The following is a 13,489-nucleotide window of genomic DNA, read 5'->3' on the forward strand; positions in this document are numbered from 1 at the left end:
ACAGAAAACCTGGGGGCGGGGGCCATCTCTAAGGACCTGAGCTCTGACTCATCCTAATGCCGGCAGTGTGGTTTCTCTTAGGGTGACCCTGGACTCCTCAGTTTGAGTTTCCTTCTACCAACAAGCCGAGAGCCATCTGCTGTCTTCACCCTGTGCCAGGGCAATTTGTGTATTCTGGTGTGTAGAAATCGGCAGGAGAGTTCCTGTGCATTTCTGCAGAACGTCTTTCGTTTCTGGCTGCAAATACATTTTGAAACCCTGATTTGGCAGTTTGGAAATCACGTGGAAACTTCCCCAAACATGACCTGAAAGAGAGAAAGAGATTGCTCTTTGTGGTTTGACAACAATTGCCTTGCAAGTTGATCACAGTGGGCATGTTGTATACAGCCCTTAGTTGTTAAAAACTAAGCAACAATGTGGGTGGGGGAGGAATCAATTGGGAAAAGGAAGCAAAAGTCAGATACTGAGCAGTGGCCAGTGCTGAGTTCAAGTTAGTGCATTTAACCCTCTTCGGCCTGCCTTAACCTTAGGGATGCCAGCCTCCTGGTGAGACCTGGAGACCCCCCCAGAATTACAGCTCATCTCCAGACTACAGAGATCAGTTCCCCTGGAGAAAATGGATGGTTTGGAGGGTGGGTCTCTGTGGCGTTGTAGCCCACTGAGGTCCCTCCCTGGGCCCCACCTCCAAATCTCTAGGAATTTCCCAGTCTGTATCTGACAACCCTATCCCCCATCCCCCAATGGTGCCCAGGGGGAACTGGCGGCAACCCTACTTAGCCGGGGTCTGTCCCTTGCTGGATTAATGCAAAAGCATCAGCTCCTGGGAACAGAAATCTCAGCACCCCTTTTTCATTTTTTTTTATATTATAGCTGTACAACGTATGCAGGTTCTTACAATCAACACACACCCATGGCAGTAAATGAAAGTAACAGAAATCTCGTTTGGCTTTGAGGTGCTTCTCTTTTTCCTTTTCCTTATATTATGTAAAGCAGCATGTGGCTGGGGCGGGCTCTGTAGATGGAGATAACACTCAGTGCTTCAGCCACTCCTCCTATGACTCTTAGAATGGTCGAACCGGCATCTCCAAACTCACAGGGGAGGTGACCATGGGCGAGGAGGAGTCCTCTTGCTGAGGAATCGGCCCTCGGCTTGGCTGCCACACTTGATACAGCAGGTAGGGTTCGTGTGGCTGAATGCTCCTCTGTACCAAGAGCGCCTTCTGAGCAGAAAGGAGGATTAGAATACAACATAAATTGTGGAACTCCCTGCCCCAGGATGTGGTGATGGCTGCCACCTCAGAAGCCTTTAAGAGGGGAGTGGACATATTCATGGAGGAGAGGGGTATTAATGGCTACTAGTAAAAATGGATACTAGTCATTATCCATACTTATTCTCTGCAGGATCAGAGGAGCATGCCTATTATATTAGGTGCTGTGGAGCACAGGCAGGATAATGCTGCTGCAGTTGTCTTGTTTGTGGGCTTCCTGGTTGGCCACTGTGTGAACAGACTGCTGGACTTGATGGGCCTTGGTCTGATCCAGCATGGCCTTCCTTATGTTAACATGCAAAATTGCAGAATATATTACTCCAAATAAGAGAGATGAAGCCAACCGGGGCCTTTTCTTCATCTGCTTAATTAATGTGGGAATGTGAGCGATGCAGATTGTTTCTAGCAATGTGAATCAAGTCTGTGAAATGTTGTATTATGTACCAGGTGTGGAAGGATAATAGAAAGGGTCTCTTTGTCTGAGCCTTTGCTTAGTAAAGATATTTGTGCAGAGTCTCTTTGTGCAGATTCCCCGCTCCTCCACATGAAGCCTGCTGGGTGACCTTGGGCCAGTCACAGTTCTCTCTCAGCCCCACCTACCTCGCAAGGTGCCTGTTGTGGGGAGAGGAAGGGATTGTGATTGTATGGTCTTTTATGCATGGCTGTTTCACTCGCTGTCACCCCTCTGACAGCGGGTGAAACAGCCGTGCATAAAAGACCATATAATCACAACTTCGACTTCAGATCTTTGTGTTGGTTATGCACGCCGTTTCCGACCTTCAGAGGTCGCTTCACTCCCCCCCTGCCTTTCCTCCCGTTTTGCTCATGTTTTCAGAGACCTGTTTTATCTCAAATTTGAAAATGCAGGCAAAACGCGGGAAAAGGCAGGGGGAGAGCGAGGTGACCTCTGACGGTTGGAAAGGTAAAGGTCCCCTGTGCAAGCACCGGGTCATTCCTGACCCATGGGGTGACGTCACATCCCAACGTTTGCTAGGCAGACTTTGTTTATGGGGTGGTTTGCCAGTGCCTTCCCCAGTCATCTTCCCTTTACCCCCAGCAAGCTGGGCACTCGTTTTACCGACCTTCGGAAGGATGGAAGGCTGAGTCAACGTTGAGCCCCGTGGCGCAGAGTGGTAAGCTGTAATCCTGCAGTCCAAGCTCTGCTCACGACCTGAGTTCGATCCCAACGGAAGTCGGTTTCAGGTAGCCGGCTCAAGGTTGACTCAGCCTTCCATCCTTCCGAAGGTCGGTAAAACGAGTGCCCAGCTTGCTGGGGGTAAAGGGAAGATGACCCAAAGTCTTTGAAGGGGTGAAGGCGAGTGAAACAGCCATGCAAAAAAGACCTAAGATGCTTTGAGACTCCTTTCAGTAGAGAAAAGTGGGGTGTAAAAAACAACTCTTCTTCTTCTTCCTTGGCGTTTAGAATATAATGGTATTTTGGAGCAGTAGAATTGCCTCTTCCTTAGCTTACGCAGGCCATGTCAGCAACATTCCTGATGCCCAGACCAATGTGGAGAATGTCTTAGTTTGTGGGGAAGCCACAGCTTTCTTTTTTCAGAATTTGCTTTTGATCTTTTTTTCTTTGGTGTTGCCACTCAAATCAGTGACTGATTCGGATCTCCCAGGGTCAGAGGGCCGTGTCCCGTAGATCTTGTAACCAGGTCAGAAAAATCAGGGTTTAAACTGTATGTTCAGCTGTACACCCACAGGATGTAATGTAAGACTTGCTCAATATGTGCACACTCTTTAGCATGGCGTAGTGGTTAAGAGCGGTGTTTTGGAGTGGTGGACTCTGACCTGGAGAACTGATTTTGATTCCCCACTCCTCCACATGAGCAGCGGAGGCTAATCGGGTGAACTGGATTTGTATCCCCACTCCTGTACATGAAGCCAGCTGGGTGACCTTGGGCTAGTCACAGCTCTTAGAGCTCTCTCAACCCCACCTACCTCAAAGTAGGTGCGGTCATCTTTTGTGGCTTCCTAGAGGTACCCGGTTGGCCACTGTGTGAACAGACTGCTGGACTTGATGGGCTTTGGTCTGATCCAGTAGGGCCTTTCTTATGTTCTTTAAAGGTGTCTGTTGTGGGGAGGGGACGGGAAGGTGATTGTAAGCCGGTTTGATTCTTCCTTAAGTGGTAGAGAAAATCAGCATATAAAAACCAATCCTCCCTCCTCCCCCTCCTCCTCCTTCTTCTTCCTATACCTGTTCACTGTAATGGCTAGAGTAGCGTTCAAGGACAGCAGCAAGTCAGTTTCCCACTCAGTGGGAAACGAAGGAATGTACCTGGTAGGGCTTGGACCACAGAGGTCATAAACAGGCCCTTCTCTCGATATGGCTTGCAGAGTGGGGAGGGAGTCTCTTTCCTTGCACAGTGTCCCTCTTGGTCTTTTTACGTGACCCGTTTTCAGTCCAAGTGGCCTTGTTTGCTCCAGAGGAGGGAGCCAGCAAGTGAGCCATAAAAGCAAGGAAGGGGAAACTGGTGATCCCTGGGAAGCTCTAATGAAGGTAATGAGGAAGTTGGAAGAGAGAAAATGCAGGATGAGGAAGAGGCAGTGGGTGGAGGCAGCTGAGACGATTTGGAGAAACCATGAGTCAATGAACAGTAGAAAAGAGCAAGAGTCCAGTAGCACCTTAAAGAATAACAAAATTTCTAGCAGGGTGTATGACCTTTCGTGAGCCACAGCTCATACCCTGCAAGAAATTTTGTCAGTCTTTAAGGTGCTACTGGACTCTTGCTCTTTTCTACTGCTAGTGACAGACCAACATGGCTACCCATCGTAATCTATCTCCTTGAGTCAACATGCTTGCAGAGTGTCTGAAGGTATGTGTGCCTGAATAGTACAGTCGGAGCCCAGTGCAAAAGTAGAAGATCACCCGGGCATGAGTCCTATGTGATGCTTACATATGAGAAAAACCATTGACACTCTGTGGGACTTGCTTCTGAGTAGGGTTGCCAGGTCCTCCCTGGAGGACCTGTTATTTCTTCTCAAAACTGTGCAGACTAACAGTGCAATCCTGGGGCGGGCTGCATGCGAAAGAGCTTTGGAGGCGGTGTGACCCCAGCGCTGGTGTAAATGCCACTTGCACCATCAAAATGGGCACTTACACTGGCGAATGGTGCAGCAGGTGCCGGGTGCATGGGTGCCGGCACAGCCACCGCAGCAGCATTCCTCCGGCGCAACGGCTCGTGCCGACGCCAAAGGGGGTATTCTCAGGGGCGCGGCTGACATTAGTCAACTCCCTAAGCCCTTTTGTCCTTGGAAAGCCCCCTTTTGCCAGCATGAACTTACGCCAGGAAAAGTGGTGGCATAGCCCATGAAACTGCATGCAGCAGTTTTCATGGGCGTTGGGAGAATTTTCCTGGGTTGCTTGCCTCGGCACAGCAAACCGCTCAGGAGGCAGCGCGGCTGTGCCATGGCTATGCCATCCTTGGCCACAGCAAAACCACCCCACCCTTTGGATTGCGCTGTAAGGGTCCCAATAATACGGCCTTATGAGACACAGCACACTAATCCTATGCAATGAGTCCACACACTTGTAAAGCTGTAGCATTTGCCGTTCCTCTATCAATATTGCAAGCTGATTGGTCAGCAGTCAACATATTTAAGAGTAGCTGCAGCTGTAGGAAAGTACGTATGCCTCGGGCACTTTTTTGTTTCCTTTACAAAGTACAGTTTGCCTTCTTTTCCCGTCTGTGTAGCTGTGGCTGAGGCTTCACTTCAGCTTGCAGGAAGAGTTCGATCTTGACATAAGTCTGTAACAGTATATGCCTGGAAACTGTACTTCCTTAATCAACAGCTGTCCTATAAACCACCTGAACTCTTTTTTTAAAAAAAAATTATTAACTTTTTGAAATAAAAAAATTACAGAAGAAAAAATAGAAAGAAAAAAGATTTTAAACAAGTTAAACCAAGTTAACAGAAAAAAACAAAAAATAATATAGAATTAAAAATAAAAGTCCACCTAAGCTTTTCAGTGGTTTCCAGGAAAGCTGTTAAGGAAGTACAGTCACAGAGAAAAGTGTAGTTTTTGATGGCAGAAGCTGTTAAGTAAAGGGCCTTTGTATTGTAAAGGATGGGATATTGTCCGCTCTCCCTATTTTTACCAAGGACCCCCACCTTCCTAATTGTGTGCTGTCTGCCCCATCTCCATCTCGGCTAAATTTGCCTTGGCAATGCCAGGCTTTGGAGAAGGTGAGGGCAAGGCTCTCCTCAAGCTATGCTAATGAGTGGCCAAAGACTTGGTTGGAAAACTGATTCACTGATGGGACATCTGCGTGCCTATTGCCACGGGGGCTTGCAAAGCCAGGCATCCCCCGAAATCTATCAATGTAATTTAATCAGCAAAGGCAAATCTTCTGAGTACGAAATCTAATCACCGTCAAGCAGCCAGGTGGGTTTGATTGCTTTTACAGACCTTACCTGAAGGTTTCCTCCCGACCTGCCTCGGGCATGTATGATGCCTCTGCCCTGCCCAGCCCTCTTTCCTCCACCCAAGCTGGATGCAATCTCCTCTTGTTACCTTTCTGGGCAGCCCCCCCCCCTCTCACTCAATCAACCCACAGATTGTCATCCTGGATTCTCCCTGAATTCCTGGACTTTACAGTGATTTCTTTGATATTCTTTTGTGCTGGCTCCTATAACTATCGCTGTCCCGCCAGCCAAAAGTGGGCAGTCTAATCCCCACCGCTGGCTCAGTGGCTGCCAACTCTGCTTTTCTTTCTCTGGGACGTTGGGACATTTCCTCGCCAAGCAGGAGTATCCCTTCGCTGCCTTACCTTCTCATTACTTCCCTGGGACCTTGGAAGCTCTGCCTAAAGGGCCCCTACACCGAATCTCTGGATTATCTAAGACAACATACTCTACCCAGGTCAGTGCTTACTTGTTGATTCAAGATTGATGAAATACAATAAGCCAATGTGCTCAGCAAAACTTTTTTGTAAATATATTGCGTCGTTCTAGTAGTCACTTGGGTGGTAGTGAACACTGTAGTATTAGTTTATAAAATTTGTAATTTGTGTTTATGTAAATTTGTAACTTGCATATATTTATGAGCCTTGTGCTGTTTATTTGTATTAACTGACGTTATAGCATAGGTGTTTCTTTCTCCTCAATAATCACCTGGAGGTTGGCAACCCTAGGTTACTGGTAGCCCATTAGAGGCACGTTGAGCTTGCTTTGACACTATCCAGGTTAAGGTTGCCAGGTCCCTCTTCACTACTGGCAGGAAGTTTTAGGGCAGAGCCTGAGGAGGGCGGGGTTTGGGGAGGGGAGGGACTTCAATGCCATAGAGTCCAGTTGCCAAAGCGGCCATTTTCTCCAGTTGAACTGATCTCTATCGGCTGGAGATCAGCTGTAACAGCAGGAGATCTCCAGCTAGTACCTGGAGGTTGGCAACCCTAATCCAGGTCAAGATCCTTAAATCATATGTTCTGCTGTCCCTAACTGGTGAGTGTGTCAGCTTTCCAAGTTACCCAAGCTATAGAAGTGGGAAGAGGTTTCCCCCTGACACTGAGTGTAATTCCCCCAAATGGTTGCAGTTCTAGATGTGTGTCCGAAACCCAAACTAGAGAGTCTGGACATGTCTAAGGATACATGTAAAAGAGAGCACACGTGGTAACTCTGTGCTGCCTAAGCCAGCATGGTGTAGTGGTTAGGAGTGGGGGACTCTAATCTGGAGAACCGGGTTTGATCCCCCACTCCTCCACATGAGTGGTGGACTCTAATCCGGTGAACCAGGTTGGTTTCCCCACTCCTACACATGAAGCCAGCTAGGTGACCTTGGACTAGTCACAGTTCTCTAAACTCTCTCTGCCCACCAACCTCAGAAGGTGTCTGTTGTGGGTAGAGGAAGGGAAGGGGAGTGTAAACTGGCTTGATTCTCCTTAAAGGGTAGAGAACGTCAGCATATAAAAACCAACTCTTCTCCTTCTCCTTTGTAAATCATCACTTCCATTGAAAAATAGCAGAGGGATGGTCTGGAGATAATCTGGGCCATGACATTCTGATTCCCTTCACTTTTTGCACTGAGACCCCACGATGATCCTGTAACCAGTTGCCCCTTTTGAAACTCCTCCCGCTATTTTCCGATCAGTTATGTCTGCGGCAAACAGACAACTGTTGCTTCCGTAGCAAATAGCGTGTGGGGTGGGGAGTGTTAAGATAATGCAGGCCAGGATGTCCCAGGGCCCTTCAGTTTTGACACTGCAATTCTCACAATCATTTTGTCAGTCATCGCCTTATTTTGTGTTGAGTTCTGCCTGCCACACACACACACACACACATTCTTTTGTTGTCATAGTTAGGCTGGTACCAGGAAACAGATGGTTCTCGGTTAACAGGGATGTTTGAAGCAAATGGATCGCCGCTCAGCCTCCCCGCACCACTGTTGGAGGGTGTGGCAGTATCAGACCTTGTTCCTTGTTGGCCCTCATCATGCCGGGTGACAATTCCTTGCCTCTGGACCCGGAAGGAGCCTGGTGGCTGGGGCAGCCCCCCCCCCCCCCGTCACAGGTTTATGGCAGCCATAGCCATTTTCAGATTCCAGCTGAGATGGACTATGAACCAGTCATGTGTCACAGAAAACACTTGCATTTTTACTCTTTGGTACAGGGCAAGGAACAGCAAGAGCATTTCCCGCACTGTATTGGTACGATTGCAGACTTTAATTGCCCATGCTTATTGAGGCTGAGCATTGGCAGAAGGCGTGGTCCTCTAAAGACAGGAGGCTTGAGCATGGGGCCTGCGGGTGAACAGTGGACTTCTCTCTGACCTTGCCCTGTCTGCTCCACCTCCTGCCTGGAGGATTTCCTCACCTCCTGCAGAATGTAAGAGATATGGAATTGAAATTGATATGAAAAAACCTGCAACTCACAAAAGCTGCAACTATACCAAATCTGCAACTCACTTTTAACGTGGCAACAATTGTATTGAAACGGTTGCTCATGTTTTATTTTATTGTAGTTTCTACCCAGAATCTCGTAATGAACTTCTAAGCCCCCTGTTGGTTAATAGACAGAATGTCTCAGATTCTTTTAACGTTTCCTATTTATTGAAAAATTGTTTGCCCCATATATTGGAGACGGTGGCACAGTTTTGAAAGTTTGTTTTAAAAGCCCCCCAAACAGTTAATTAGATGGCAGTAGCAACTGAGGCTATCGTATTTTGGTCACGTCATGAGACGACAAGAGTCACTGGAAAAGACAGTCATGCTAGGAAAAGTTGAGGGCAGCAGGAAAAGAGGAAGACCCAACAAGAGATGGATTGACTCAATAAAGGAAGCCACAGCCTTCAATTTGCAAGATCTGAGCAAGGCTGTCAAAGATAGGACATTTTGGAGGACTTTCATTCATAAGGTCGCCATGAGTCGGAAGCAACTTGACGGCACTTACACACACACAGCAACAAAGAGCACTGTTCAATGTAACTGTCTTTTAACTATTCTATAAAGGGCACTTTTTAATATCTTCATTCCTTTTTTACCCTTCTGTATTATGTTTTTATGCCAATAAAGGAATGATGATGATGATGATGATGAAAAAAACCCTCACTTTTAACAATGTTTATGATTTGAATAGATGCTGCAGAGGGATTAAAAAAAAGCAGTGTTTAGTGCTCTTGGGCATGCATTTACATGCAACCTGTGCTGAAGTCGAGATGCTTCTGTCCCCACCTGTCAGATAGTCAATTTATTTATGTATTTATTTCTTCACATTTCTATCCCGTCCTTATTCCTGGCAAGCCGGGCTCAGAGCGGGTCACAACATTCTGTCATAAAACATGAGTTAAAACATACATAAAAATCGCTTTCTGTATACAGCACAATAAAACAAGATGTCATTCATTGCTCACAGATAGTAATCACTAGAGACCCAGGCCAGGTAGAGACCCACCCCGAATTGGCATTGGGGAAAAACTTGCGGCTACCCTCAGTCAAAAGTCTAGGCTGACTAGAAAGTCAGAAGAACTGCAGTGAACAGAATAAAACAGCCTCTATAAGCTATAGGAGCCCTGTGGTGCAGAGTGGTAAGTAGGGCTGTCAAAAAAAAAAAAATTCGGTACAGTTCGGATTCGGCCGAATTTGGCCCTTGTGGGTTCGGTACGTGCCGAAGTCCGAACTAGGGCTGTCAATTCGGTTCGGCCCGAACTGAAAATCAGCCGAATTTCCCTTGATTCGGCGGTTTTTAGTTCGGACGGATCCGAACTCAAAACTGGCGGGCAACCGGGGGGGCCGAATTCAGCGAGTTCGGGAGTTCGGCGAATAAATTCGGCCAATTCGGCCGTCAGTAAGCAGCATAACCGTCAGTAAGCAGCATTCTCCTCCCCCGGCCAATCGGTGGCCAAGCTGGGTCTTCTTCTGGCCAATCAGTCAGGATTGAGTGCTGGAGGAATCAGCTGATGTGCGGCCGGCCGGGGAAAGAGAGAGAGAGAGGGAAATCCTCATGTGTGTGTGAGGGGGTGCTTATGCACTTTCGCTCCTTTCCGTGGCTGCAGGGGGCGCATTTTTTGGGGTACCGACCCCAAACTTTCAGGGGATATTCAGACAGGTTTTTTTAAGAGACCACCCAAGTTTTGTAAACATTGGGTCAGGGGGTCCCGAGATATGGGCTCCCCCCCTTTTTTCTTTCCATGGCTGCAGAGGGCGCATTTTTGGGTGTGCCGACCCCAAACTTTCAGCGGAGCATCAGACTAGGCTTCTTAAGATACCCCCCAAGTTTTGTAAACATTGGGTCAGGGGCCCCCGAGATATGGGCTCCACCCCTTTTTCCTCTCCCCCCTTTTCCATTTTCGTGGCTGCAGGGGGCGCTTTTTTGGGGGTTCAGCCCCCAAACTTTTGTCATAGCTTCAGAGAATCCCTCTTAAGAGACCACCCAAGTTTTGTAAAGATGGGTTCAGTGGGGGCTGAAATATTGGCTCCCCCCCTTTTCTCTTTCCATGGCTGCAGGGGGCGCATTTTTGGGTGTGCCGATCCCAGACTTTCGGCGGAGCTTCAGTCAAGGCTTTTTAAGAGACCACCCAAGTTTTGTAAACATTGGGTCAGGGCCCCCCGAGATATGGGCTTTCCCCTTTCCCCTATTGGGATGAATGGATCACCCTCGAGAGATGCATACATATGGATCTTATATTGGATACAAATGGAATCATATTGGATTACCCAGCCTCCCAGCCCCTCCTGCTGGAACAGAAGACAGCCACAGTAAGACCCCTTTGGGGGCTTTAATCTATATTTTTTCTTTTCTGTGTGTGTGTGTGGGGGAAAGCAGAGTCTGTGTGTGTGTGTGGGGAGGGAGCAGTTTCTGTGGGTGGGGGGGGAAGCCAAAGGGGGCTTTTGCCGGTTCTGCCTGGGCTGTGTGTTCCCCCTCCAGTCTCTCTCTCCCTGGTTTGAGGGGGGGCTTCATTTTTATTCTTCAGGTTTTTCCTCCAGTTAGGTTATTGATGCTTGCTCAAAACTGGTTTTCAAATGGTGACTTAAAGAATGCATCTGCCTGGTCCCAAGTCCAATGCAAAAGGAGACATTCCACCCCCTCCTGCTCATTATGCATAGCTAGCTGCCTCTGTCCCTTTCCATGGTATGCAAACTCCCAGGTGTCAGGTGTTGCTATGCACTGTTGCAAAGGTTTTGCATTGCGTGCTTGTGTTGCTTTGCAGTTGTATTGTTTTGCAAAATTCTTCACACCTGCCCCGCCCTTTGCATATTTGCAAAGGGGTTGCTCTGCAGTTGTGTTGCTTTGCAAAGTTCTTAGCACCTGCCCCGCCCTTGCTCTCATCAGCTGTTTGTCGGCCGGGAGCTTTGTGCGTGGGCGGCAAGCTCTGCGGAGAGATCCACATTAAGGGTGGGGGGGACCCCTTTCAGGGCCCATATCTCAGCCCCCCCTGACCCAATCTTTACAAAACTTGGGGAGTCTTTCAATATACGTCCTTTGAAGCTCTGCTGAAAGTTTGGGACCTCTAAGCCCAAAAATGCCCCCCCCAGAGCTGCGGAAAGGCGCGGTTGTGTTTTTAATGGCTTTATTCGGCCGAATTTTTTTCCCGAACTTTGAATTCCTGCCGAATTGAACGGATCCGAAGTGGGGGAGTTCGGACTAGGGCTGTCAAAAAAAAAAAATTCGGTACAGTTCGGATTCGGCCGAATGTGGCCCTTGTGGGTTCGGTACGTGCCGAAGTCCGAACTCCCCCACTTCGGATCCGTTCAATTCGGCAGGAATTCAAAGTTCGGGAAAAAAATTCGGCCGAATAAAGCCATTAAAAACACAACCGCGCCTTTCCGCGGCTCTGGGGGGGGCATTTTTGGGCTTAGAGGTCCCAAACTTTCAGCAGAGCTTCAAAGGACGTATATTGAAAGACTCCCCAAGTTTTGTAAAGATTGGGTCAGGGGGGGCTGAGATATGGGCCCTGAAAGGGGTCCCCCCCACCCTTAATGTGGATCTCTCCGCAGAGCTTGCCGCCCACGCACAAAGCTCCCGGCCCGACAAACAGCTGATGAGAGCAAGGGCGGGGCAGGTGCTAAGAACTTTGCAAAGCAACACAACTGCAGAGCAACCCCTTTGCAAATATGCAAAGGGCGGGGCAGGTGTGAAGAATTTTGCAAAACAATACAACTGCAAAGCAACACAAGCACGCAATGCAAAACCTTTGCAACAGTGCATAGCAACACCTGACACCTGGGAGTTTGCATACCATGGAAAGGGACAGAGGCAGCTAGCTATGCATAATGAGCAGGAGGGGGTGGAATGTCTCCTTTTGCATTGGACTTGGGACCAGGCAGATGCATTCTTTAAGTCATTTGAAAACCAGTTTTGAGCAAGCATCAATAACCTAACTGATCTTATGAATGAGGAAAAACCTGAAGAATAAAAATGAAGCCCCCCCTCAAACCAGGGAGAGAGAGACTGGAGGGGGAACACACAGCCCAGGCAGAACCGGCAAAAGCCCCCTTTGGCTTCCCCCCCCCACCCACAGAAACTGCTCCCTCCCCACACACACACACAGACTCTGCTTTCCCCCCCCCCACACACACAGAAAAGAAAAAATATAGATTAAAGCCCCCAAAGGGGTCTTACTGTGGCTGTCTTCTGTTCCAGCAGGAGGGGCTGGGAGGCTGGGTAATCCAATATGATTCCATTTGTATCCAATATAAGATCCATATGTATGCATCTCTCGAGGGTGATCCATTCATCCCAATAGGGGAAAGGGGAAAGCCCATATCTCGGGGGGCCCTGACCCAATGTTTACAAAACTTGGGTGGTCTCTTAAAAAGCCTTGACTGAAGCTCCGCCGAAAGTCTGGGATCGGCACACCCAAAAATGCGCCCCCTGCAGCCATGGAAAGAGAAAAGGGGGGGAGCCAATATTTCAGCCCCCACTGAACCCATCTTTACAAAACTTGGGTGGTCTCTTAAGAGGGATTCTCTGAAGCTATGACAAAAGTTTGGGGGCTGAACCCCCAAAAAAGCGCCCCCTGCAGCCACGAAAATGGAAAAGGGGGGAGAGGAAAAAGGGGTGGAGCCCATATCTCGGGGGCCCCTGACCCAATGTTTACAAAACTTGGGGGGTATCTTAAGAAGCCTAGTCTGATGCTCTGCTGAAAGTTTGGGGTCGGCACACCCAAAAATGCGCCCTCTGCAGCCATGGAAAGAAAAAAGGGGGGAGCCCATATCTCGGGACCCCCTGACCCAATGTTTACAAAACTTGGGTGGTCTCTTAAAAAAACCTGTCTGAATATCCCCTGAAAGTTTGGGGTCGGTACCCCAAAAAATGCGCCCCCTGCAGCCACGGAAAGGAGCGAATGTGCATAAGCACCCCCTCACACACACATGAGGATTTCCCTCTCTCTCTCTCTTTCCCCGGCCGGCCGCACATCAGCTGATTCCTCCAGCACTCAATCCTGACTGATTGGCCAGAAGAAGACCCAGCTTGGCCACCGATTGGCCGGGGGAGGAGAATGCTGCTTACTGACGGTTATGCTGCTTACTGACGGCCGAATTGGCCGAATTTATTCGCCGAACTCCCGAACTCGCTGAATTCGGCCCCCCCGGTTGCCCGTCAGTTTTGAGTTCGGATCCGTCCGAACTAAAAACCGCCGAATCAAGGGAAATTCGGCTGATTTTCAGTTCGGGCCGAACCGAATTGACAGCCCTAGTGGTAAGCTGCAGTACTGCAGTCCAAGCTCTGCTCACGACCTGAGTTCGATCCCAACGGCAGGTGGTTTCAGGTAGCCGGCTC

Source organism: Euleptes europaea, chromosome 17 (genome assembly GCF_029931775.1).
Source record: "Euleptes europaea isolate rEulEur1 chromosome 17, rEulEur1.hap1, whole genome shotgun sequence".
Lineage (NCBI taxonomy): Eukaryota > Metazoa > Chordata > Lepidosauria > Squamata > Sphaerodactylidae > Euleptes > Euleptes europaea.